General features: G+C 37.9%; 1 long non-coding RNA gene across 1 annotated transcript; it reads left to right on the forward strand.

Moving 5' to 3' along the window:
• Positions 1–25,745, forward strand: LOC149009388 (uncharacterized). The gene is made up of 4 exons (XR_016174753.1): positions 1–1,083; positions 1,188–1,270; positions 23,707–23,861; positions 24,043–25,745. It is a non-coding gene; the product is annotated as an uncharacterized LOC149009388 (long non-coding RNA).
• The last annotated feature ends 527 nt before the right edge of the window (positions 25,746–26,272 follow it).

Below are 26,272 nucleotides of genomic sequence, written 5' to 3' on the forward strand. Positions count from 1 at the left end.
CAAATTTTTTCTCGTGTAAATCCAACCCTCTAATTTGCTCGGAGGCTGACCAAATGTTCTGTACCCATCTGTAATCCGATTCCTCCTTTTATGACTTTCCGTCATCTCACCTTCAGTCGAACACCCAAACCGTTCCTTCCTCTTCCTCTTCTGCTTCTCCACGATCTTCCCAAAACTATCATTATCTTCACTCATAAACCGACAGAAGAACTTGTCAAGCGTCAACGGAATACTATGCCGAATCATTGAGAGACTCTTTATCTTTCGCAGCAAACCCTAAATCCCTCTCCGCCTGATTTAGGATTCCATTAAAATTCGAACTAGGTATTCGTAAACTATGATACAGGAATTCGAATCCTATTCAAGAATTTATCTGAATCGCCAGTGCTAATTGCTTCAATCCAGTCCAAGCGATAACGAAGCTTTAGAATATCAAAGCATTTATTCGTTCAAAGCTGCTATTTGTTCGGTTTTCTTCCAATCAAAGGATGCCATAAAAGCAATTCAACTATCTTCACCCTAACCACGATGGATTATTGAGAAACCAAATTTGTTAGGTCATTTGATTTGAACCGTTCGAATCTTCAGGTCGCAGCAGCCAGCAGTGGATGCTGCAAATAAAAATCCGAGGCTCGGTACTTAGGGTTATCGATCCTCATCACTCTCGTATCTCTCAACTCTCTCGACGCTATGGTTATGGTCTCTCTCAACGGTCATCTCTCGCAGCCGACCTCTCGTCTCCCTCTCGTCTCTCTTTGCTCTCTCTCACCTCTCTCAACTGTCTCGTCTCTCTCTGCTCTCTCTCGTCTCTCTGTCCATCTCTCGACTCTGTCGTCTCTCTGTCCATCTCTCGACTCTGTCGTCTCTCTCTGTTATCTCTCATCTCTCTGCCCCTTTATCGTCTCTCTTTGGCTGTCTTGTCTCTCTCAAGGATCTGGGTTGCTGGACTCTCTCGAGTTTGTCTGCCTGCTTTGTATTGGAGGTTGAAGAAGAGCATCAAATCGGGCAAACCGATTTCGCGAGAAGAGGAGCCCTTGCATCTGTGACTGCCCTCCTTCTTGTCTCTCAGCAATATCACCCGTGGTATGTTTTTGTCTACTCCTTTTTTTTTTCAAATAATTTATGTTCGGATTGGAGTGAAATTAGGGCTTACCCTGACATCTGGTTGTGGATTCTGCGCGCTGTAGTTCGAGCAAGGTTACCGAAGAGCTTTTGGTTGTGGATTCTGCTCTCAAGGTCTCTCACCTCGTCTCTCTCATCTGGCTCAAAGGTGTGTATGACTCTGCTGTGCCAACCCAACTATTGAGCTAGTGTAACCTCCAATTTTGCCCAGATAAGGCCATCTTCAGTTCCTGTTTTTGAATGCTATGCTAATCCTGTTACGACTTCTGTGCTTAGACTACGATCCAGAGGTTAAAATGCAATTTCCTTTCTATCACCTGTTTATGAGTTAAGCTTTTGTACCTACTGCTGCTACGGCTCTTTAATAGTGTGATTTGGACAGTAGAAAGCTAGAATTTGTCCATGTTCTTTGATTAACTTAATTAAGTTGATGTTGCTTGTTACTTTGCACTTTAGATCGTTTCTTGTTATTTCTGTGCCTCCATTACTATCCCTTTTGTGTTGGCTGCTATTTACTCGTGGGTGTTGAAGTATGAGTTATGGCCGCTGATTAAGATGGGTTTCATGTATTCCATCTAATGAGTAGAGGATATGTTGCTCATTGGGATTTTGAACTGCTGTGTTGATGCATGGATACTGTTAGTTTCTAATTCTAATCTTATAGTTACTAGTTTCAATTGTTCTATAATATCTCCAAGTCTGTCGATTGGATTGAACCCACACTTCAAAAAGTTTTTAGGAGTTGAGGACACCTTTTAATCATATAAATTTGATGCCTATTGGATGTCTGGATTGGGAGGGATTATCATAGAGCTTAATCCTGCTGGTTGCCTGATTATGCACTTCAAGATCTAGTTGTGGGTGGGATTCTAAAGTACACCCTTTAGTTAGATCGAAACCATTAACATGTATAAATGTTCCAAAGCCAAAGGCATTAATGGTTAGTGGTCTTTTTATTGTAGCAAAATCTTTATAATACTAAACTGGAGTTCAACTGTTGCTGTCAACAAAATCTCCCTTTACTATGTGTCTTATACTAAAGTGAAATGCTAAAGGAAAGAAGAAGTAAATGCCTTAGAATGTCCCTTGATGTCGCGTAACAAAAAAATTACTCTGAGCCGGTTCCGAGGAAAAGACATTCCACGATAGCATTGGTTATATGGTTGGGTATGAATTAGATCATTTTCTTAGACCATATGACTTATTCTGTGACTACACAAAGAAACTATGTAATTATGATATGATTAAGTTGTGGGACAAACTAACTATAGTTGTCCGTCATGGTTAGAAAAATATCCTTCGTTTATGTATCCTTGCCTAAAGTGGATTGCCAAAGATAAGAAGGCTCAAAAAGTCCCTCGGTGTCCCTTAATGGAAAAATTTACTTTGAGTCAAGTCCCACGGAAAAGGCATTCCACGGTGGTGTTGGATACATTATTAAGGAATAATTAGATGGTTTACAAAGAGCATATGGCAAGGGTACCGCTTAGTGATGACTTGCAAATCAGTTGAATGTCCCTCGATGTCGTTTAGTGGAAAAATTACTTTGAGTCGGTTCCGCGAAAAAGACATTATACGATTGCATTTTATACATGGTTGGGTATGAATTAGATCGTTTTCTTAGACCGTATGACTTATTCCGTATCCACACGAAGAAACCATCTAATTGTGATAGGAGTAAGTTGTGGGATAAACTAACTATAGTCGTCCTTCTTGTTTAGAAAATTATCCTTAGTTTATGTATCTATGCCTAAAGTGGATTCCCAAAGATAAGAAGGCTCAAATGGCTCAAAGGGTCCCTCGGTGTCCCTTAATGGAAAAAATACTTTGAGTCAAGTCTCTCGGAAATGGGATTCCACGGTGGCGTTGGATAAATTATTAAGGAGTAATTACATGGTTTACAAAGAGTGTATGGCAAGGGTACGCCATAGTGATGACTTGCAAATCTTTTGAATGTCCCTCGATGTCGCTTAGTGGAAAAATTACTTTGAGTCGATCCCGAAGGGAAAGACATTCTTCGATTGCATTTTATACATGGTTGAATATGAATTTGATCATTTTCCCAGACTGTATGAGTTATTCCGTGACTACACAGAGAAATTATGTAATTTTGATACGATTAAGTTGTGGGACAAACTAACTATAGTTGTTCGTCATGTTTAAAAAATTATCCTTAGTTTATGTATCCTTGCCTAAAGTGGATTGCCAAAGATAAGAAGGCTCAAAACGTCCCTCGGTGTCCCTTAATGGAAAAATTTACTTTGAGTCAAGTCCCGCGGAAAAGGCATTCCACGGTGGCGTTGGATACAATATTAAGGAATAATTAGATGGGTTACAAAGAACGTTTGGCAAGGGTACCGCGTAGTGATGACTTGCAAATCTGTTGAATGTCCCTCGATGTCGTTTAGTGGAAAAATTACTTTGAGTCGGTTCCGCAAAAAAGACATTCTACGATTGCATTTTATTCATGGTTGGGTATGAATTAGATTGTTTCCTTAAACCGTATGACTTATTCCGTATCCACACGAAGAAACCATCTAATTGTGATAGGAGTAAGTTGTGGGATAAACTAACTATAGTCGTCCTTCTTGTTTAGAAAATTATCCTTAGTTTATGTATCGATGCCTAAAGTGGATTCCCAAAGATAAGAAGGCTCAAATGGCTCAAAGGGTGCGGTGTCCCTTAATGGAAAAAATACTTTGAGTCAAGTCTCTCGGAAATGGGATTCCACGGTGGCGTTGGATACATTATTAAGGAGTAATTAGATGGTTTACAAAGAGTGTATGGCAAGGGTATGCCGTAGTGATGACTTGCAAATCTTTTGAATGTCCCTCGATGTCGCTTAGTGGAAAAATTACTTTGAGTTGATCCCGTGGGAAAGACATTCTCCGATTGCATTTTATACATGGTTGAGTATGAATTTGATCATTTTCCCAGACTGTATGAGTTATTCCGTGACTACACAGAGAAATTATGTAATTTTGATACGATTAAGTTGTGGGACAAACTAACTATAGTTGTTCGTCATGTTTAAAAAATTATCCTTAGTTTATGTATCCTTGCCTAAAGTGGATTGCCAAAGATAAGAAGGCTCAAAACGTCCCTCGGTGTCCCTTAATGGAAAAATTTACTTTGAGTCAAGTCCCGCGGAAAAGGCAATCCACGGTGGCGTTAGATACATTATTAAGGAATAATTAGATGGTTTACAAAGAGCGTATGGCAAGGGTACCGCGTAGGGATGACTTGCAAATCTGTTGAATGTCCCTCGATGTCGTTTAGTGGAAAAATTACTTTGAGTCGGTTCCGCGAAAAAGACATTCTACGATTGCATTTTATACATGGTTGGGTATGAATTAGATTGTTTCCTTAGACCGTATGACTTATTCCGTATCCACATAAAGAAACCATCTAATTGTGATACGAGTAAGTTATGGGATAAACTAACTAAAGTCGTCCTTCTTGTTTAGAAAATTATCCTTAGTTTATGTATCGATGCCTAAACTGGATTCCCAAAGATAAGAAGGCCCAAATGGCTCAAAGCGTCCCTCGGTGTCCGTTAATGGAAAAAATACTTTCAGTCAAGTCTCTCTGAAAAGGCATTCCATGTTGGCGTTGGATACATTATTAAAGAATAATTAGATGGTTTACAAAGAGTGTATGGCAAGGGTATGCCGTAGTGATGACTTGCAAATCTTTTGAATGTCCCTCGATGTCGCTTAGTGGAAAAATTACTTTGAGTCGATCCCGCGGGCAAGACATTCTCCGATTGCATTTTATACATGGTTGAGTATGAATTTGATCATTTTCCTAGACTGTATGAGTTATTCCGTGACTACGCAAAGAAATTATGTTATTTTGATACGATTAAGTTGTGAGACAAACTAACTATAGTTGTTCGTCATGTTTAAAAAATTATCCTTAGTTTATGTATCCTTGCCTAAAGTGGATTGCCAAAGATAAGAAGGCTCAAAACGTCCCTCGGTGTCCCTTAATGGAAAAATTTACTTTGAGTCAAGTCCCGCGGAAAAGGCAATCCACGGTGGCGTTGGATACATTATTAAGGAATAATTAGATGGTTTACAAAGAGCGTATGGCAAGGGTACCGCCGTAGGGATGACTTGCAAATCTGTTGAATGTCCCTCGATGTCGTTTAGTGGAAAAATTACTTTGAGTTGGTTCCGCGAAAAGACATTCTACGATTGCATTTTATACATGGTTGGGTATGAATTAGATCGTTTTCTTAGACCGTATGACTTATTCCGTATCCACATGAAGAAACCATCTAATTGTGATACGAGTAAGTTATGGGATAAACTAACTAAAGTCGTCCTTCTTGTTTAGAAAATTATCCTTAGTTTATGTATCGATGCCTAAACTGGATTCCCAAAGATAAGAAGGCCCAAATGGCTCAAAGCGTCCCTCGGTGTCCGTTAATGGAAAAAATACTTTCAGTCAAGTCTCTCTGAAAAGGCATTCCATGCTGGCGTTGGATACATTATTAAAGAATAATTAGATGGTTTACAAAGAGTGTATGGCAAGGGTACGCCGTAGTGATGACTTGCAAATCTTTTGAATTTCCCTCGATGTCGCTTAGTGGAAAAATTAATTTGAGTCGATCCCGCGGGAAAGACATTCTGCGATTGCATTTTATACATGGTTGAGTATGAATTTGATCATTTTCCTAGACTGTATGAGTTATTCCGTGACTACGCAAAGAAATTATGTTATTTTGATACGATTAAGTTGTGAGACAAACTAACTATAGTTGTTCGTCATGTTTAAAAAATTATCCTTAGTTTATGTATCCTTGCCTAAAGTGGATTGCCAAAGATAAGAAGGCTCAAAACGTCCCTCGGTGTCCCTTAATGGAAAAATTTACTTTGAGTGAAGTCTCGCGGAAAAGGCAATCCATGGTGGCGTTGGATACATTATTAAGGAATAATTAGATGGTTTACAAAGAGCGTATGGCAAGGGTACCCCGTAGTGATGACTTGCAAATCTGTTGAATGTCCCTCTATGTCGTTTAGTGGAAAAATTACTTTGAGTCGTTTCCGCGAAAAAGACATTCTAGGATTGCATTTTGTACATGGTTGGGTATGAATTAGATCGTTTTCTTAGACCGTATGACTTATTCCGTGATCACACGAAGAAACCATCTAATTGTGATAAGAGTAAGTTGTGGGATCAACTAATAATAGCCGTCCTTCTTGTTTAGAAAATTATCCTTAGTTTATGGATCCTTGCCTAAAGTGGATTCCCAAAGATAAGAAGGCTAAATGGCTCAAAGCGTCCCTCGGTGTCCCTTAATGGAAAAAATACTTTGAGTCAAGTGTCGCGGAAAAGGCAATTCACGGTGGCGTTGGATACATTATTAAGGAGTAATTAGATGGTTTACAAAGAGTGTATTGCAAGGGTACGCCGTAGTGATGACTTGTAAATCTTTTGAATGTCCCTCGATGTCGCTTAGTGGAAAAATTACTTTGAGTCGATCCCGCGGGAAAGACATTCTCCGATTGCATTTTATACATGGTTGAGTATGAATTAGATCATTTTCTTAGACTGTATAAGATATTCCGTGACTACACAGAGAAACTATGTAATTTTGATAAGATTAAGTTGTGGGACAAACTAACTATAGTTGTCCGTCATGTTTATAAAATTATCCTTAGTTTATGTATCCTTGCCTAAAGTTGATTGCCAAAGATAAGAAGGCTTAAAGCGTCTCTCGGTGTCCCTTAATGGAAAAATTTACTTGAGTCAAGTTTCGTGGGAAAAGGCATTATCGGTTGGTTGGTGTGGGGGTGGGGGCGGGGGGGGGGGGGGGGGTTTTTTTTTTGGGGGTGCGTTGGATACATTATTAAGGAGTAATTAGATGGTTTACAAAGAGCGTATGGCAAGGGTACCCGTAGTGATGACTTGCAAATCTTGTTGAATGTCCCTCGATGTCGTTAGTGGAAAATTACTTTGAGTCGATTCCGCGGGAAGACATTCTCGGATTGCATTTTATACATGGTTGGGTATGAATTTGATCATTTTCTTAGACTGTATGGAGTTATTCCGTGACTTCCGTGAAGAAACTATGTAATTTTGATAAAGTTAAGTTGTGGGACAAACTAACTATAGTTGTCCGTCATGTTTAAAAATTATCCTTAGTTTATGTAACCTTGCCTAAAGTGGATTGCCAAAGATAAGAAGGCTCAAAGCGTCCCTCGGTGTCCCTTAATGGAAAAATTTACTTTGAGTCAAGTCCCGCGGAAAAGGCATTCCACGGTGGCGTTGGATACATTATTAAGGAATGATTAGATGGTTTACAAAGAGCGTATGGCAAGGGTACCGCGTAGTGATGACTTGCAAATCTGTTGAATGTCCCTCGATGTCGTTTAGTGGAAAAATTACTTTGAGTCGGTTCCGCGAAAAAGACATTCTACGATTGCATTTTATACATGGTTGGGTATGAATTTGATCGTTTTCTTAGACTGTATTACTTATTCCGTGACCACACAATGAAACCATGTAATTGTGATAGGAGTAAGTTGTGGGATAAACTATCTATAGTTGTCCTTCTTGTTTAGAAAATTATCCTTAGTTTATGTATCCTTGCCTAAATTGGATTCCCAAAGATAAAAAGGCTAAATGGCTCAAAGCGTCCCTCGGTGTCCCTTAATGGAAAAAATACTTTGAGTCAAGTCTCGCGGAAAAGGCATTCCACGGTGGCGTTGGATACATTATTAAGGAGTAATTAGATGGTTTACAATAAGTGTATGGCAAGGGTACGCCGTAGTGATGACTTGCGAATCTTTAGAATTTCCCTCGATGTCGCTTAGTGGAAAAATTACTTTTAGTCGATTCGGCGGGAAAGACATTCTCCGATTGCATTTTATACATGGTTGGGTATGAATTAGATCATTTTCTTAGACCGTATGACTTATTCCGTCAACACACGAAGAAACAATCTAATTGTGATAAGAGTAAGTTGTGGGATCAACTAACTATAGTTGTCCTTCTTGTTTAGAAAATTATCCTTAGTTTATGTATCCTTGCCTAAATTGGATTCCCAAAGATAAAAAGGCTAAATGGCTCAAAGGGTCCCTCGGTGTCCCTTAATGGAAAAATTTACTTTGAGTCAAGTCTCGCGGAAAAGGCATTCCACGGTGGCGTTGGATACATTATTAAGGAGTAATTAGATGGTTTACAAAGAGTGTATGGCAAGGGTGCCCCGTAGTGATGACTTGCAAATCTTTTGAATGTCCCTCGATGTCGCTTTGTGGAAAAATTACTTTTAGTCGATCCCGCGGGAAAGACATTCTCCGATTGCATTTTATACATGGTTGAGTATGAATTTGATCATTTTCCTAGACTGTATGAGTTATTCCTTGACTACATAGAGAAATTATGTAATTTTGATACGATTAAGTTGTGGGACAAACTAACTATAGTTGTTCGTCATGTTTAAAAAATTATCCTTAGTTTATGTATCCTTGCCTAAAGTGGATTGCCAAAGATAAGAAGGCTCAAAACGTCCCTCGGTGTCCCTTAATGGAAAAATTTACTTTGAGTCAAGTCCCGCGGAAAAGGCAATCCACGGTGGCGTTGGATACATTATTAAGGAATAATTAGATGGTTTACAAAGAGCGTATGGCAAGGGTGCCCTGTTGTGATGACTTGCAAATCTTTTGAATGTCCCTCGATGTCGCTTTGTGGAAAAATTACTTTGAGTCGATCCCACGGGAAAGACATTCTCCGACTGCATTTTATACATGGTTGAGTATGAATTAGATCATTTTTTTTGACTGTATAAGTTATTCCTTGACTACACAGAGAAATTATGTAATTTTGATACGATTAAGTTGTGGGACAAACTAACTATAGTTGTTCGTCATGTTTAAAAAATTATCCTTAGTTTATGTATCCTTGCCTAAAGTGGATTGCCAAAGATAAGAAGGCTCAAAAACGTCCCTCGGTGTCCCTTAATGGAAAAATTTACTTTGAGTCAAGTCCCGCGGAAAAGGCAATCCACGGTGGCGTTGGGTACATTATTAAGGAATAATTAGATGGTTTACAAAGAGCGTATGGCAAGGGTTCCCCGTAGTGATGACTTGCAAATCTTTTGAATGTCCCTCGATGTCGCTTGGTGGAAAAATTACTTTGAGTCGATCCCGCGGGAAAGACATTCTCCGATTGTATTTTTTACATGGTTGACTATGAATTTGATTATTTTCCTAGACTGTATGAGTTATTCCTTGACTACACTGAGAAATTATGTAATTTTGATACGATTAAGTTGTGGGACAAACTAACTATAGTTGTTCGTCATGTTTAAAAAATTATCCTTAGTTTATGTATCCTTGCCTAAAGTGGATTGCCAAAGATAAGAAGGCTCAAAACGTCCCTCGGTGTCCCTTAATGTAAAAATTTACTTTGAGTCAAGTCCCGCGGAAAAGGCAATCCACGGTGGCGTTGGGTACATTATTAAGGAATAATTAGATGGTTTACAAAGAGCGTATGGCAAGGGTGCCCCCGTAGTGATGAGTTGCAAATCTTTTGAATGTCCCTCGATGTCGCTTTGTGGAAAAATTACTTTGAGTCGATCCCACGGGAAAGACATTCTCCGACTGCATTTTATACATGGTTGAGTATGAATTAGATCATTTTCTTTGATTGTATAAGTTATTTTGTGACTACACAGAGAAATTATGTAATTTTGATACGATTAAGTTGTGGGATAAACTAACTATAGTTGTTCGTCATGTTTAAAAAATTATCCTTAGTTTATGTATCCTTGCCTAAAGTGGTTTGCCAAAGATAAGAAGGCTCAAAGCGTCCCTCGGTGTCCCTTAATGAAAAAATTTACTTTGAGTCATGTCCCGCGGAAAAGGCAATCCACGGTGGCGTTGGGTACATTATTAAGGAATAATTAGATGGTTTACAAAGAGCGTATGGCAAGGGTGCCCCGTAGTGATGACTTGCAAATCTTTTGAATGTCCCTCGATGACTCTTGGTGGAAAAATTACTTTGAGTCGATCCCGCGGGAAAGACATTCTCCGATTGCATTTTTTACATGGTTGACTATGAATTTGAATATTTTCCTAGACTGTATGAGTTATTCCTTGACTACACTGAGAAATTATGTAATTTTGATACGATTAAGTTGTGGGACAAACTAACTATAGTTGTTCGTCATGTTTAAAAAATTATCCTTAGTTTATGTATCCTTGCCTAAAGTGGATTGCCAAAGATAAGAAGGCTCAAAACGTCCCTCGGTGTCCCTTAATGTAAAAATTTACTTTGAGTCAAGTCCCGCGGAAAAGGCAATCCACGGTGGCGTTGGGTACATTATTGAGGAATAATTAGATGGTTTACAAAGAGCGTATGGCAAGGGTGCCCCGTAGTGATGACTTGCAAATCTTTTGAATGTCCCTCGATGTCGCTTTGTGGAAAAATTACTTTGAGTCGATCCCACGGGAAAGACATTCTCCGACTGCATTTTATACATGGTTGAGTATGAATTAGATCGTTTTCTTTGACTGTATAAGTTATTCCGTGACTACACAGAGAAACTATGTAATTTTGAGAAGATTAAGTTGTGGGACAAACGGACTATAGTTTTCCCTCATGTTTATAAAATTATCCTTAGTTTATGTATCCTTGCCTAAAGTGGATTGCCAAAGATAAGAAGGCTCAAAACGTCCCTCGGTGTCCCTTAACAGAAAAATTTACTTTGAGTCAAGTCCCGCGGAAAAGGCAATCCACGGTGGCGTTGGATACATTATTAAGGAATAATTAGATGGTTTACAAAGAGCGTATGGCAAGGGTACCGCTCAGTGATGACTTGCAAATTTGTTGAATGTCCCTCGATGTCGTTTAGTGGAAAAATTAATTTGAGTCGGTTCCGCGAAAAAGACATTTTACGATTGCATTTTATACATGATTGGGTATGACTTAGATCGTTTTGTTAGACCGTATGACTTATTTCGTATCCACACGAAGAATCCATCTAATTGTGATAGGAGTAAGTTGTGGGATAAACTAAGTATAGTCGTCCTTCTTGTTTAGAAAATTATCCTTAGTTTATGTATCTATGCCTAAAGTGGATTCCCATAGATAAGATGGCTCAAATGGCTCAAAGGGTCCCTCGGTGTCCCTTAATGGAAAAAATACTTTGAGTCAAGTCTCTCTGAAATGGGATTCCACTGTGGCGTTGGATACATTATTAAGGAGTAATTAGATGGTTTAGAAAGAGTGTATGGCAAGGGTACGCCGTAGTGATGACTTGCAAATCTTTTGAATGTCCCTCGATGTCGCTTGGTGGAAAAATTACTTTTGAGTCGATCCCGCGGGAAAGACATTCTCGGATTGCATTTTTTACGTGGTTGACTATGAATTTGATTATTTTCCTAGACTGTATGAGTTATTCCTTGACTACACTGAGAAATTATGTAATTTTGATACGATTAAGTTGTGGGACAAACTAACTATAGTTGTTCGTCATGTTTAAAAAATTATCCTTAGTTTATGTATCCTTTCCTAAAGTGGATTGCCAAAGATAAGAAGGCTCAAAACGTCCCTCGGTGTCCCTTAATGTAAAAATTTACTTTGAGTCAAGTCCCGCGGAAAAGGCAATCCACGGTGGCGTTGGGTACATTATTAAGGAATAATTAGATGGTTTACAAAGAGCGTATGGCAAGGGTGCCCCGTAGTGATGACTTGCAAATCTTTTGAATGTCCCTCGATGTCGCTTTGTGGAAAAATTACTTTTAGTCGATCCCACGGGAAAGACATTCTCCGACTGCATTTTATACATGGTTGAGTATGAATTAGATCATTTTCTTTGACTGTATAAGTTATTCCGTGACTACATAGAGAAATTATGTAATTTTGATACGATTAAGTTGTGGGACAAACTAACTATAGTTGTTCGTCATGTTTAAAAAATTATCCTTAGTTTATGTATCCTTGCCTAAAGTGGATTGCCAAAGATAAGAAGGCTCAAAACGTCCCTCGGTGTCCCTTAATGTAAAAGTTTACTTTGAGTCAAGTCCCGCGGAAAAGGCAATCCACGGTGGCGTTGGGTACATTATTAAGGAATAATTAGATGGTTTAAAAAGAGCGTATGGCAAGGGTGCCCCGTAGTGATGTCTTGCAAATCTTTTGAATGTCCCTCGATGTCGCTTGGTGGAAAAATTACTTTGAGTCGATCCCGCGGGAAAGACATTCTCCGATTGCATTTTTTACATGGTTGACTATGAATTTGATTATTTTCCTAGACTGTATGAGTTATTCCTTGACTACACTGAGAAATTATGTAATTTTGATACGATTAAGTTGTGGGACAAACTAACTATAGTTGTTCGTCATGTTTAAAAAATTATCTTTAGTTTATGTATCTTTGCCTAAAATGGATTGCCAAAGATAAGAAGGCTCAAAACGTCCCTCGGTGTCCCTTAATGTAAAAATTTACTTTGAGTCAAGTCCCGCGGAAAAGGCAATCCACGGTGGCGTTGGGTACATTATTAAGGAATAATTAGATGGTTTACAAAGAGCGTATGGCAAGGGAACCCCGTAGTGATGAGTTGCAAATCTTTTGAATGTCCCTCGATGTCGCTTTGTGGAAAAATTACTTTGAGTCGATCCCACGGGAAAGACATTCTCCGACTGCATTTTATACATGGTTGAGTATGAATTAGATCGTTTTCTTTGACTGTATAAGTTATTCTGTGACTACACAGAGAAATTATGTAATTTTGATACGATTAAGTTGTGGGACAAACTAACTATAGTTGTTCGTCATGTTTAAAAAATTATCCTTAGTTTATGTATCCTTGCCTAAAGTGGAGTGCCAAAGATAAGAAGGCTCAAAACGTCCCTCGGTGTCCCTTAATATAAAAATTTACTTTGAGTCAAGTCTCGCGGAAAAGGCAATCCACGGTGGCGTTGGGTACATTATTAAAGAATAATTAGATGGTTTACAAAGAGCGTATGGCAAGGGTGCCCCGTAGTGATGACTTGCAAATCTTTTGAATGTCCCTCGATGTCGCTTGGTGGAAAAATTACTTTGAGTCGATCCCGCGGGAAAGACATTCTCCGATTGCATTTTTTACATGGTTGACTATGAATTTGATTATTTTCCTAGACTGTATGAGTTATTCCTTGACTACACTGAGAAATTATGTAATTTTGATACGATTAAGTTGTGGGACAAACTAACTATAGTCGTTCGTCATGTTTAAAAAATTATCTTTAGTTTATGTATCCTTGCCTAAAGTGGATTGCCAAAGATAAGAAGGCTCAAAACGTCCCTCGGTGTCCCTTAATGTAAAAATTTACTTTGAGTCAAGTCCCGCGGAAAAGGCAATCCACGGTGGCGTTGGGTACATTATTAAGGAATAATTAGATGGTTTACAAAGAGCGTATGGCAAGGGAACCCCGTAGTGATGACTTGCAAATCTTTTGAATGTCCTTCGATGTCGCTTTGTGGAAAAATTACTTTGAGTCGATCCCACGGGAAAGACATTCTCCGACTGCATTTTATAGATGGTTGAGTATGAATTAGATCGTTTTCTTTGACTGTATAAGTTATTCTGTGACTACACAGAGAAATTATGTAATTTTGATACGATTAAGTTGTGGGACAAACTAACTATAGTTGTTCGTCATGTTTAAAAAATTATCCTTAGTTTATGTATCCTTGCCTAAAGTGGATTGCCAAAGATAAGAAGGCTCAAAACGTCCCTCGGTGTCCCTTAATGTAAAAATTTACTTTGAGTCAAGTCCCGCGGAAAAGGCAATCCACGGTGGCGTTGGGTACATTATTAAGGAATAATTAGATGGTTTACAAAGAGCGTATGGCAAGCTTACCGCGTAGTGATGACTTGCAAATCTTTTGAATGTCCCTCGATGTCGCTTGGTGGAAAAATTACTTTGAGTCGATCCCGCGGGAAAGACATTCTCCGATTGCATTTTTTACATGGTTGACTATGAATTTGATTATTTTCCTAGACTGTATGAGTTATTCCTTGACTACACTGAGAAATTATGTAATTTTGATACGATTAAGTTGTGGGACAAACTAACTATAGTTGTTCGTCATGTTTAAAAAATTATCCTTAGTTTATGTATCCTTGCCTAAAGTAGATTGCCAAAGATAAGAAGGCTCAAAGTACAGGTCCCTCGGTGTCCCTTAATGTAAAAATTTACTTTGAGTCAAGTCCCGCGGAAAAGGCAATCCACGGTGGCGTTGGGTACATTATTAAGGAATAATTAGATGGTTTACAAAGAGCGTATGGCAAAAGTGCCCCGTAGTGATGACTTGCAAATCTTTTGAATGTCCCTCGATGTCGCTTTGTGGAAAAATTACTTTGAGTCGATCCCGCGGGAAAGACATTCTTCGAATGCATTTTACACATGGTTGAGTATGAATTTGATCAATTTTCTAGACTGTTTGAGTTATTCCGTGACTACATAGAGAAATTATTTAATTTTGATACGATTAAGTTGTGGGACAAACTAACTATAGTTGTTCATCATGTTTAAAAAATTATCCTTAGTTTATGTATCCTTGCCTATAGTGGATTGCCAAAGATAAGAAAGCTCAAAACGTCCCTCGGTGTCCCTTAATGGAAAAATTTACTTTGAGTCAAGTCCCACGGAAAAGGCATTCCACGGTGGCGTTGGATACATTATTAAGGAATGATTAGATGGTTTACAAAGAGCGTATGGCAAGGCTACCGCGTAGTGATGACTTGCAAATCTGTTGAATGTCCCTCGATGTTGTTTAGTGGAAAAATTACTTTGAGTCGGTTCCGCGAAAAAGACATTCTTCGATTGCATTTTATACATGGTTGGGTATGATTTAGATCGCTTTCTTAGACTGTATTACTTATTCCGTGAGCTCACAATGAAACCTTGTAATTGTGATAGGAGTAAGTTGTGTGATAAACTATCTATAGTCGTACTTCTTTGTTTAGAAAATTATCATTAGTTTATGTATCCTTGCCCAAAGTGGATTCCCAAAGATAAGAAGGCTCAAATGGCTCAAACCGTCCCTCGGTGTCCCTTAATGGAAAAAATACTTTGAGTCAAGTCTCTCGGAAAAGGCATTCCACGGTGGCGTTGGATACATTATTAAGGAGTAATTAGATGGTTTACGATAAGTGTATGGCAGGGGTACGCCGTAGTGATTACTTGCGAATCTTTAGAATTTTCCTCGACGTCGCTTAGTGGAAAAATTACTTTGAGTCGATCCGGCGGGAAAGACATTCTCCGACTGCATTTTATACATGGTTCAGTATGAATTAGGTCATTTTTTTTGACTGTATAAGTTATTCCGTGACTTCACAGATAAACTATGTAATTTTGATAATATTAAGTTGTTGGACAAACTAACTATAGTTGTCCGTCATGTTTATAAAATTATCCTTAGTTTATGTATCCTTGTCTAAAGTGGATTGCCAAAGATAAGAAGGCTCAAAGCGTCCCTTGGTGTCCCTTAATGGAAAAATTTACTTTGAGTCATGTCCCACGGAAAAGGCATTCCACGGTGGCGTTGGATACATAATTAAGGAATAATTAGATGGTTTACAAAGAGTGTATGGCAAGGGTGCCCTGTAGTGATGAATTGCAAATCTTTTGAATGTCCCTCGATGTCGCTTTGTGGGAAAATTACTTTGAGTCGATCCCGAGGGAAAGACATTCTCCGATTGCATTTTATACATGGTTGAATATGAATTTGATCATTTTCCTAGGCTGTATGAGTTATTCCTTGACTACACAGAGAAATTATGTAATTTTGATACGATTAAGTTGTGGGACAAACTAACTATAGTTGTTCCTCATGTTTAAAAAATTATCCTTAGTTTATGTATCCTTGCCTAAAGTGGATTGCCAAAGATAAGAAGGCTCAAAACGTCCCTCGGTGTCCCTTAATGGAAAAATTTACTTTGAGTCATGTCCCGCGGAAAATGCAATCCACGGTGGCGTTGGATACATTATTAAGGAATAATTTGATGGTTTACAAAGAGCGTATGGCAAGGGTACCGCGTAGTGATGACTTGCAAATCTGTTGAATGTCCCTCGATGTCGTTTAGTGGAAAAATTACTTTGAGTCGGTTCCGCTGAAAAGACATTCTAGGATTGCATTTTATACATGGTTGGGTATGAATTAGATCGTTTTCTTAGACTGTATTACTTATTCCGTGACCACACAATGAAACCATGTAATTGTGATAGGAGTAAGTTGTGGGATAAACTATCTATAGTCGTACTTCTTTGTTTAGAAAATTATCGTTAGTTTATGTATCGTTGCCTAAAGTGGATTCCCAAAGATAAGAAGGCTCAAATGGCTCAAAGCGTCCCTCGGTGTCCCTTAATGGAAAAAGTACTTTGAGTCAAGTCTCTCGGAAAAGGCATTCCACGGTGGCGTTGGATACATTATTAAGGAGTAATTAGATGGTTTACAATAAGTGTATGGCAAGGGTACGCCGTAGTGATGAGTTGCGAATCTTTTGAATTTCCCTCGATGTCGCTTAGTTGAAAAATTACTTTGAGTCGATCCGGCGGGAAAGACATTCTCCGACTGCATTTTATACATGGTTCAGTATGAATTAGGTCATTTTTTTGACTGTATAAGTTATTCCGTGACTTCACAGAGAAACTATGTAATTTTGATAATATTAAGTTGTTGGACAAACTAACTATAGTTGTCCGTCATGTTTATAAAATTATCCTTAGTTTATGTATCCTTGCCTAAAGTGGTTTGCCAAAGATAAGAAGGCTCAAAGCGTCCCTCGGTGTCCCTTAATGGGAAAATTTACTGAGTCATGTCCCGCGGAAAAGGCATTCCACGGTGGCGTTGGATACATTATTAAGGAGTAATTAGATGGTTGACAAAGAGTGTATGGCAAGGGTGCCCTGTAGTGATGACTTGCAAATCTTTTGAATGTCCCTCGATGTCGCTTTGTGGAAAAATTACTTTGAGTCGATCCCGAGGGAAAGACATTCTCCGATTGCATTTTATACATGGTTGAATATGAATTTGATCATTTTCCTAGACTGTACGACTTATTCCTTGACTACATAGAGAAAATATGTAATTTTGATACGATTAAGTTGTGGGACAAACTAACTATAGTTGTTCGTCATGTTTAAAAAATTATCCTTAGTTTATGTATCCTTGCCTAAAGATGATTGCCAAAGATAAGAAGGCTCAAAACGTCCCTCGGTTTCCCTTAATGGAAAAATTTACTTTGAGTCATGTCCCGCGGAAATGCAATCCACGGTGGCGTTGGATACATTATTAAGGAATAATTTGATGGTTTACGAAGAGCGAATGGCAAGGGTACCGCGTAGTGATGACTTGCAAATCTGTTTAATGTCCCTCGATGTCGTTTAGTGGAAAAATTACTTTGATTCGGTTCCACGAAAAAGACATTCTACGATTGCATTTTATACATGGTTGGGTATGAATTAGATCGTTTTCTTAGACTGTATGACTTATTCCGTGACCACACAATGAAACCATGTAATTGTGATAGGAGTAAGTTTTGGGATAAACTATCTATAGTTGTACTTCTTTGTTTAGAAAATTGTCGTTAGTTTATGTATCCTTGCCTAAAGTGGATTCCCAAAGATAAGAAGCCTCAAATGGCTCAAAGCGTCCGTCGGTGTACCTTAATGGAAAAAGTACTTTGAGTCATGTCTCTCAAAAAGGCATTCCACGGTGGCGTTGGATACATTATTAAGGAGTAATTAGATGGTTTACAAAGAGTGTATGGCAATGGTACGCCGTAGTGATGACTTGCGAATCTTTAGAATGTCCCTCGATGTCGCTTAGTGGAAAAATTACTTTGAATCGATCCGGCGGGAAAGACATTCTCCGACTGCATTTTATACATGGTTCAGTATGAATTAGGTCATTTTTTTTGACTGTATAAGTTATTCCGTGACTTCACAGAGAAACTATGTAATTTTGATAAGATTAAGTTGTGGGACAAACTAACTATAGTTCTCCGTCATGTTTATAAATTATCCTTAGTTTATGTATCCTTGCCGAAAGTGGATTGCCAAAGATAAGAAGGCTTCAAGCGTCCCTCGGTGTCCCTTAAGGCTTCAAGAGTGTCTTGCATGGGTACCCCGTAGTGATGACTTGCAAATCTGTTGAATGACCCTCGATGTCGCTTAGTGGAAAAATTACTTTTAGTCGGTCCCGCGGAAAAGACATTCTACGATTGCATTTTATACATGGTTGGGTATGAATTAGATCATTTTCATAGACCGTATGACTTAGTCTGTGACTACACCAGGAAACTATGTAGTTATGATATGATTAAGTTGTGGGACAAGCTAACTATAGTCGTCCGTCATGTTTAGAAAATTATCTTTAGTTTATGTATCCTTGCCTAAAGTGGATTCTCAATGATAAGAAGGCTTAAAAGGCTCAAAGCGTCCCTCGGTGTCTCTTAATAGAAAAAAATACTTTGAGTCAAGTGCCGCGGAAAAGGAATTCCACGGTGGCGTTGGATACATTATTAAGGAGTAATTAGATGGTTTACAAAGAGTGCATGGCAAGGGTACCCCGTAGTGATGACTTGCAAATCTGTTGAATGTCCCTCGATGTCGCTTAGTGGAAAATTTATTTTGAGTCGGTTCTGCGTAAAAGACATTCTATGATTGCATTTTATACATGTTTGGGTATGAATTAAATCATTTTCTTTGACCGTATGATTTATTCCGTGACCACATGAAGAAACCATGTAATTGTGATATGATTAAGTTGTGGGATAAACTAACTATGGTTGTCCTTCATGTTTAGAAAATCATCCTTAGTTTATGTATCCTTGCCTAAAGTGGATTGCCAAAGATAAGAAGGCTCAAAGCGTCCATCGGTGTACCTTAATGGAAAAAGTTACTTTGAGTCACGTCCCGCGGAAAAGGCATTCCACGATGGCGTTGGATACATTATTAATGATTAATTAGATGGTTTACAAAGATTGTATGGCAAGGGTACCCCATAGTAATGACTTGCAAATATGTTGAATGTCCTTGATGTCTCTTAGTGGAAAAACTACTTTGAGTCGGTTCTGCAGAAAAGACATTCTATGATTGCATTTTATACATGGTTGGGTATGAATTATATTATTTTCTTAGACCGTATGACTTATTTTGTGATCACATAAAGAAACCATGTAGTTGTGATATGATTAAGTTGTGGGATAAACTAACTATAGTTGTCCTTAATGTTTAGAAAATTATCTTTAGTTTATGTATCCTTGCCTAAAGTGGACTGCCAAAGATAAGAAGGCTCAAAGCGTCCCTCGGTGTCCCGTAATGGAAAATATTACTTTTAGTCAAGTCCCGCGGAAAAGGCATTCCACGGTTGCGTTGGATACATTATTAAGGATTAATTAGATGGTTTACAAGGAGTGTCTGGCAAGGGTACCTCGTAGTGATGACTTGCAAATCTGTTGAATGACCCTCGATGTCGCTTAGTGGAAAAATTACTTTGAGTCGGTCCCGCTGAAAGGACATTCTACGATTGCATTTTATTCATTGTTGGGTATGAATTAGATCATTTTCTTAGAAATTATGACTTAGTCCGTGTCTACACAAGGAAACTATGTAGTTATGATATGATTAAGTTGTGGGACAAACTAACTATAGTCGTCCGTCATGTTTAGAAAAATATCCTTAGTTTATGTATCGTTGGCTAAAGTGGATTGCCAAAGATAAGAAGGCTCAAAAGGCTCAAAGCGTCCGTCGGTGTCCCTTAATGGAAAAAATTACTTTAAGTCAAGTCCCGCGGAAAGGGCATTCCTCGATGAAGTTGGATACATTATTATTAAGTAATTAGATGGTTTACAAAGAGTGTGTGGCAAGGGTACCCCGTAGTGATTACTTGCAAATCTGTTGAATGTCCTTCGATGTCGCTTAGTGGAAAATTTGTTTTGAGTCGGTCCCGGAGAAGAGACATTCTACGATTGCATTTTATACATGGTTGGGTATGAATTGGATCATTTTCTTAAACCGTATGACTTATTCCGTGACTACACTAAGAAACTATGTAATTATGATATTATTAAGTTGTGGGACAAACTAACTATAGTCGTCTGTCATGTTTAGAAAAATATCCTTAGTTTATGTATCCTTACCTAAAGTGGATTGCCAAAGATAAGATGGTTCAAAACGCTCAAAGCGTCCCTCGGTGTCTCTTTATGGAAAAAATTACTTTGATTCAAGTCTCGCAGAAAGGCATTCCACGGTGGCGTTGGATACATTATTAAGGAGTAATTAGATGGTTTACAAAGGGTGTATGGCAATGGTATCCCGTAGTGATCACTTGCAAATCTGTTGTATGTCCCTCGATGTCGCTTAGTGGAAAAATTACTTTGTGCTGGTCTCTGGGAAAAGACATTCTATGATTGGTTGGGTATGAATTAGATCATTTTCTTAGACCGTATGACTTATTCCGTGACTACACAAAGAAACTATGTAATTATTATATGATTAAGTTGTGGGACAAACTAACTATAGTCATCCATCATGGTTAGAAAAATATCCTTAGTTTATGTATGTATCCTTGCCTAAAGTGGATTGCCAAACATAAGAAGGTTCAAAATGCTCAAAGCGTCCCTCGGTGTCCCTTAATGGAAAAAATTATTTTGAGTCAAGTCTCGCGGAAAAGGCATTCCACGGTGGCGTTGGATACATTATTTAGGAGTAATTAGATGGTTTATAAAGAGTGTATGGCAAGTGTACCTCGTAGTGATCTTTTGCACATTTGTTGAATGTCCTTCGATGTCACTTAGTGGAAAAATTACTTTGAGTCGGTTCCGTAGAAAAGACATTCTATGATTGCATTTTATACATGGTTGGGTATGAATTAGATCGTTTTCTTAGACCGTATGACTTATTTCGTGACCACACAAAGAAAACATTTAATTGTGATATGATTATGTTGTGGGATAAACTAACTATAGTTGTCCTTCATGTTTAGAAAATTATCCTTAGTTTATGTATCATTTCCTAAAGTTGATTGCCAAAGATAAGAAGGCTCAAGGCGTCTCTTGGTATTTCTTAATGGAAAAAATTACTTTGAGTCAAGTCCCGCGGAAAAGGCATTCCACGGTGGCGTTGGATACATTATTAAGGAGTAAATAGATGGTTTACAAAGAGTGTATGGCAATGGTACCCCGTAGTGATGACTTGCAAATCTATTGAATGTCCCTCGATGTCGCTTAGTGGAAAAATTACTTTGAGTCGGTCCCGCGGAAAAGACATTCTACAATTGCATTTTATACATGGTTGGGCATGAATTAGATCATTTTCTTTGACCGTGTGTCTTATTCCGTGACTACAAAAAGAAACTATGTAATTATGATAATGATTAAGTTGTGGGACAAACTAACTATAGTCGTCTGTTATGTTTAGAAAAATATTCTTAGTTTATGTATCCTTGCCTAACGTTGATTGCCAAAGATAAGAAGGCTCAAAGCATCCCTCGGTGTCCCTCAGTGGAAAAGTTTGTATGAGTCTAATCCGCGGAAAAGGCTTTTCACGATTGTGTTGGATAAATTATTAAGGATTATATAGATAATTCACAAAGACTCTATGGCAAAGGTACCCCGTACTGATGACTTGCAAAATTTATTTGTATGTAGGTTTTGTGAGCGGCGACCTTATTCTGTAATACGTAGTCTTTTGATGCATTGATAATTTCTGTGTGTATGCCATATATGATACTTGTCATAAACTAATTGTTGTCCCCTTTCCTATTTATGGAAAAAACCGTTTATCATGTGTCCCATACTAAAGTGGAATGCTAAAGGAAACAAGTTGTAAATGGATTAGAATGTCTGTGGAATGTCCCTCGATGTCGTTTAGTGGAAAAATTACTTTGAGTTTGTCCCGCGGGAAAGACATTCTACGATTGCATTTTACACATGGTTGGGTGTGTATTAGATCATTTTCTTAGATCGTATGACTTATTCCGTGACTACACAAAGAAACCATGTAATTATGATATGATTAGGTTGTGGGATAAACTTACGATAGTTGTCCTTCATGTCTAGAAAAATATCCTTAGTTTAGGTATCCTTGCCTAAAGTCGATTGCCAAATATAAGAAGGCTGAAAGCGTCCCCGGTGTCCCTCAGTGGAAAAGTTTCTATGAGTCTAATCTGCGGAAAAGGCTTTCCACGATAGTGTTGGATACATTATTAAGGATTAATTAGATAATTCACAAAGATTCAATGGCAAAGGTACCCCGTACTGATGACTTGCAAAATTTATTTGTATATAGGTTTTGTGAGCAGTGACCTGGTTTTGTACTACTTAGTCTTTTGATGCCTGCATAATTTTTGAATTTATGCGATATATGATACTTGTCATAAACTAATTGTTGTCTCTTTTCCTATTTAAGTAAAAAAATCCTTTATCATGTGTCCTATACTAAAGTGGAATGCTAAAGGAATGATGAAGTAAATGGCTTAGAATGTCTGTTGAATATCCCTCTATGTTGCTTAGTGGAAAAAACATTCCACGATAGCATTGGATACATGGTTGGGTATGAATGAGAGCATTTTCTTAAACTGTCTGATTTATTCTGTGTCTATACAAAGAGACCATGTCTGATTATGGTTTGCGCCGGAGAAATTCTGAAGCTCGGAAATGGATAATTTCTCGAAAGTTGAAAGTATGGCGGAAAGATGTAAATTGTTGTTTTGAATTGGAAGTTGTAAAGGTCCCCTCCAGAACTCATTCAAAGAGTAGGATTTTTCAAAACTCTTCAGGGTTTGATTTGACCAATTCGGTGTCTTGCGGTATAAAAATAATAGGGTCTTCGTAGCATCATCAGAAAATACAAGAGGAAAGAGTAAGAGATAAGAATTCTTATGGTGTATATTCTGAACGCCTCCTCCTTCACTGCTGACCCTGCTCCTCTGTTTTCTGCTTTCTTTCAATTCTCTTTATTCCACTTTGTTAATTCTTGGGGTCTTGACAATTCCTGGAAGACCATGATTTTGCTGAGAATCAATGGGGAGGACACAAGCTTTATCAGTCCCACATTTGGCTTCAATATTAAGACAATCAAGTATGACAAGTAAGGTTCTACATCTTGTCTTTGAAGAAGTAAATGGTTGCACAACATTTCACTAATAAATGTTTGCATTTGGTTCTCTTTTTATTTATACTCCTGTCACAGATCAACTTGTCTGCTTCATTAGGGTTTGGTAGATGGGTTTATCTTATACTCCTTGGGCTAATTTTTCATATAACGACGCTCATATGGTGTCAAAGTTATGATGAATACAACAAAGAGTTCCCTATCTGATATGAAAGTAGACATGTCTGCTGGGAACTGAGGATTAAATATACCATTGGCTTGTTTATTAGGTTCCTGAACCATCACTTCACATCCTTGAGGATAGCTCAATGTCCTTTCTGTATTCCGTAACAACTTAGCAAACCTAGTTTATTTACCTATCAAATGTATCTCCAGTACTAATCTAAGAAGTTGAGCTTGTGCCCAAGGCTGGCCTTAATACAAAATCTCTACTAGATATTGATATTGCATTTTATATTTCTTTGCCAGGTATGTACTTAATATATGGAATCCTGGTGGCCAGAAAACTATAAGATCTTATTGGAGAAACTATGAACAGACTGATGGTTAGGTATGGGCTGTTCACTGTTGATAGGTCAGATGTTAGAAGATTGCATCATGTGGATAATCTTCTGAAAGACGAGGTATTTAAATCTCAACCCACATCACCATGGCATTGGAGTAGAGTTACTTTTGCAAATCATGTTTCACATCCTTGAAATTGAATTGTTGTCTTTAATATTTTACTGATGGGGATGTTTTTGACTGATCTTAGACAAAATTAGACTACTCATTCTCATTCAAACAAACCACTTTTGCTGTCAGGTCACCCTCGGATGCTACTCGGCATGTACATGGGGCTAATAGTGTATTAAACCCTTCATCCAATTTTTCTGTTCCGAGTACCCTTTTCTTCAGCTCAAGCATAAAGAAGTTTCTATTGATATACTTTGAAAACCAATCATTTTAATGGTGGCTCAACCCTTGATTCACCGTTCTTATTTTTTTGGGTGTAATTGTTCCCCCTTCTGATGGTTCATGACGGTTCAAGTAGTTTATTCTGTACTAATTTTTTACAATCCATCTTCCGCTATTCGTGTGTTCTATATTCCTGTTGTTGAGTAAGTGATCCCGTTGGTGTATCCTTCCTTGCAGGTGCTCAATTTGGATGCTATGACAAAACCCGGCACTGGAAAATTGTGGGTTGTAGTGCATACACAGGAGGATTGCTCGAGCGATTTGATTGGTTTGTTACCCCTTTTTAATAAGTATTAAGTAAATATATAATATAAAAAAAAACCAGGTCCTTAATTTTGTGCTAATTCTTTCCACCCCAATAATATTTTAATCTGATTTTTTAAATTATCTTTTAATTATTATTATTTTTGTGCCTTTTTAGATTTATTTATTTTTAAAATTTTACTCCGAAAAGTCAATTACCAATATCACGTTAAATATTTTTTTTTCGTAATTTACTCCTAAAAGTTATTTGCAAGTCATCATTAAGTTTATTTTTAATTATTTATTCATTGATGTATAGGGAAAACTATTAAAAATGAATTTTAGGAGTAAATTAAAAAAAAATCATTTGTGAACATTAGGAACCAATAATTTTTACGATTAAGTTACTAAAAAAATCTATATAGTATAAAAATAATAACAAATTATAAAAACATTTTTATCGGAATGATAATTTAAATAGTTTAGATTAAAATATTTGTTGGGTGGGAAGAATTAACAACTTAGGGATTTGATAATTTATTTTAAAAATACTGTCCGTTTTACATTTCTGAAAACACCTTATCAGATAAATATTTATCAAAAAAATAAATGCTGGAGGGAGCTGCTTTCAAAATCAGTATTTTTACCTTTTTAACCTTTGATGTTTTACCGTGATGCAGTAAAATCCGAGCAATCATATATTCATATGCATGTATGGCTACTCAAAATCAGATTGGGTGTTTTAGTATCCTAGAATGGGGATAGGGATATTACATATGCCGCCGGTAGGAATTGAACCCATGATCTCTCCACTGAGAAGTCAGGTTCCTAACCATCCTACTAATTCTCCATTTGAGGAATATTACTATTATAGGTGCCGTCGGATGGGTGCGAACCCAGGACCTCATCGTGGGAGGTTGGGCTTTTAACTGCTCTACTAATCCACGATTGGGGTCTTAGAGTGGATTTTTATTGGGTAATTTTCATCTGGACCCCCTGAGGTTTGATTCATGTAATTTTTAGTCCAAAAAAATGGATACTTTGCATCTGCCTCCCCTGAGGTATTCAATAAGATCAATTAAGGACAATTTGTGATTTTTATGACCAAAATATCCTCACATCTATTTTACAGTAAAATTTGCATATTATCTTCACGATTAAATCCAACGGTAAAAATCAAAAGAGTAGGGTGTTTACTAGATCTGCTCCTTTACAGACACCCTTCATTACCTCCAATTGATCATTAGATTTTAGAAACGTGAATTATTCCAATCAGATGAATATAAATTCATCTGAAAAAATACACATATGTAGCCATCTTTTTTCCTCTTCAACTCCGGCGACAGTAATGTGTTCATGTGTGTGATTTACAGCCATGGCTTCCAAGGCACTCCCTCAGGTATCTTCTCTTCATTTCTTATCTCCACTGCAACTTTCTTTCCCCTCCCTTTTACCTTCCCTTTCTATTGAATCAAATTGGGACAAAACAACCTGACTTTGGATTTGCAGGCTCACGTTTTAGTTCCAAGAACCGCTTCTCCTTACTCTTCAAAGAAGCTATGGTCTTCTTCACCATCCTCATTTCGCTCATCTTCTCTCTGCTCAACCCGAATTATTACTTCTAGGATTTCTTCAAATGGCTTCGACTTAAAATTCATTCCTGTAATCGGCGACGTAAGAACCCACTTTTCTATCGTTAGAGCAGAACCCAATTCTAAAGGAGAACTAGCCATAAATTGAGAATGCCGAAGAGAATTCTGCAGTTGATCCTGAAATTCCTGCCGCAGAACCGGAAAAATGTGATTTACAGCCATGGCTTCCAAGGCACTTCCTC

The sequence above is a fragment of the Hakea prostrata genome, chromosome 7 (genome assembly GCF_041222555.1).
Source record: "Hakea prostrata isolate BN-2017 chromosome 7, UWA_Hpros_2, whole genome shotgun sequence".
Lineage (NCBI taxonomy): Eukaryota > Viridiplantae > Streptophyta > Magnoliopsida > Proteales > Proteaceae > Hakea > Hakea prostrata.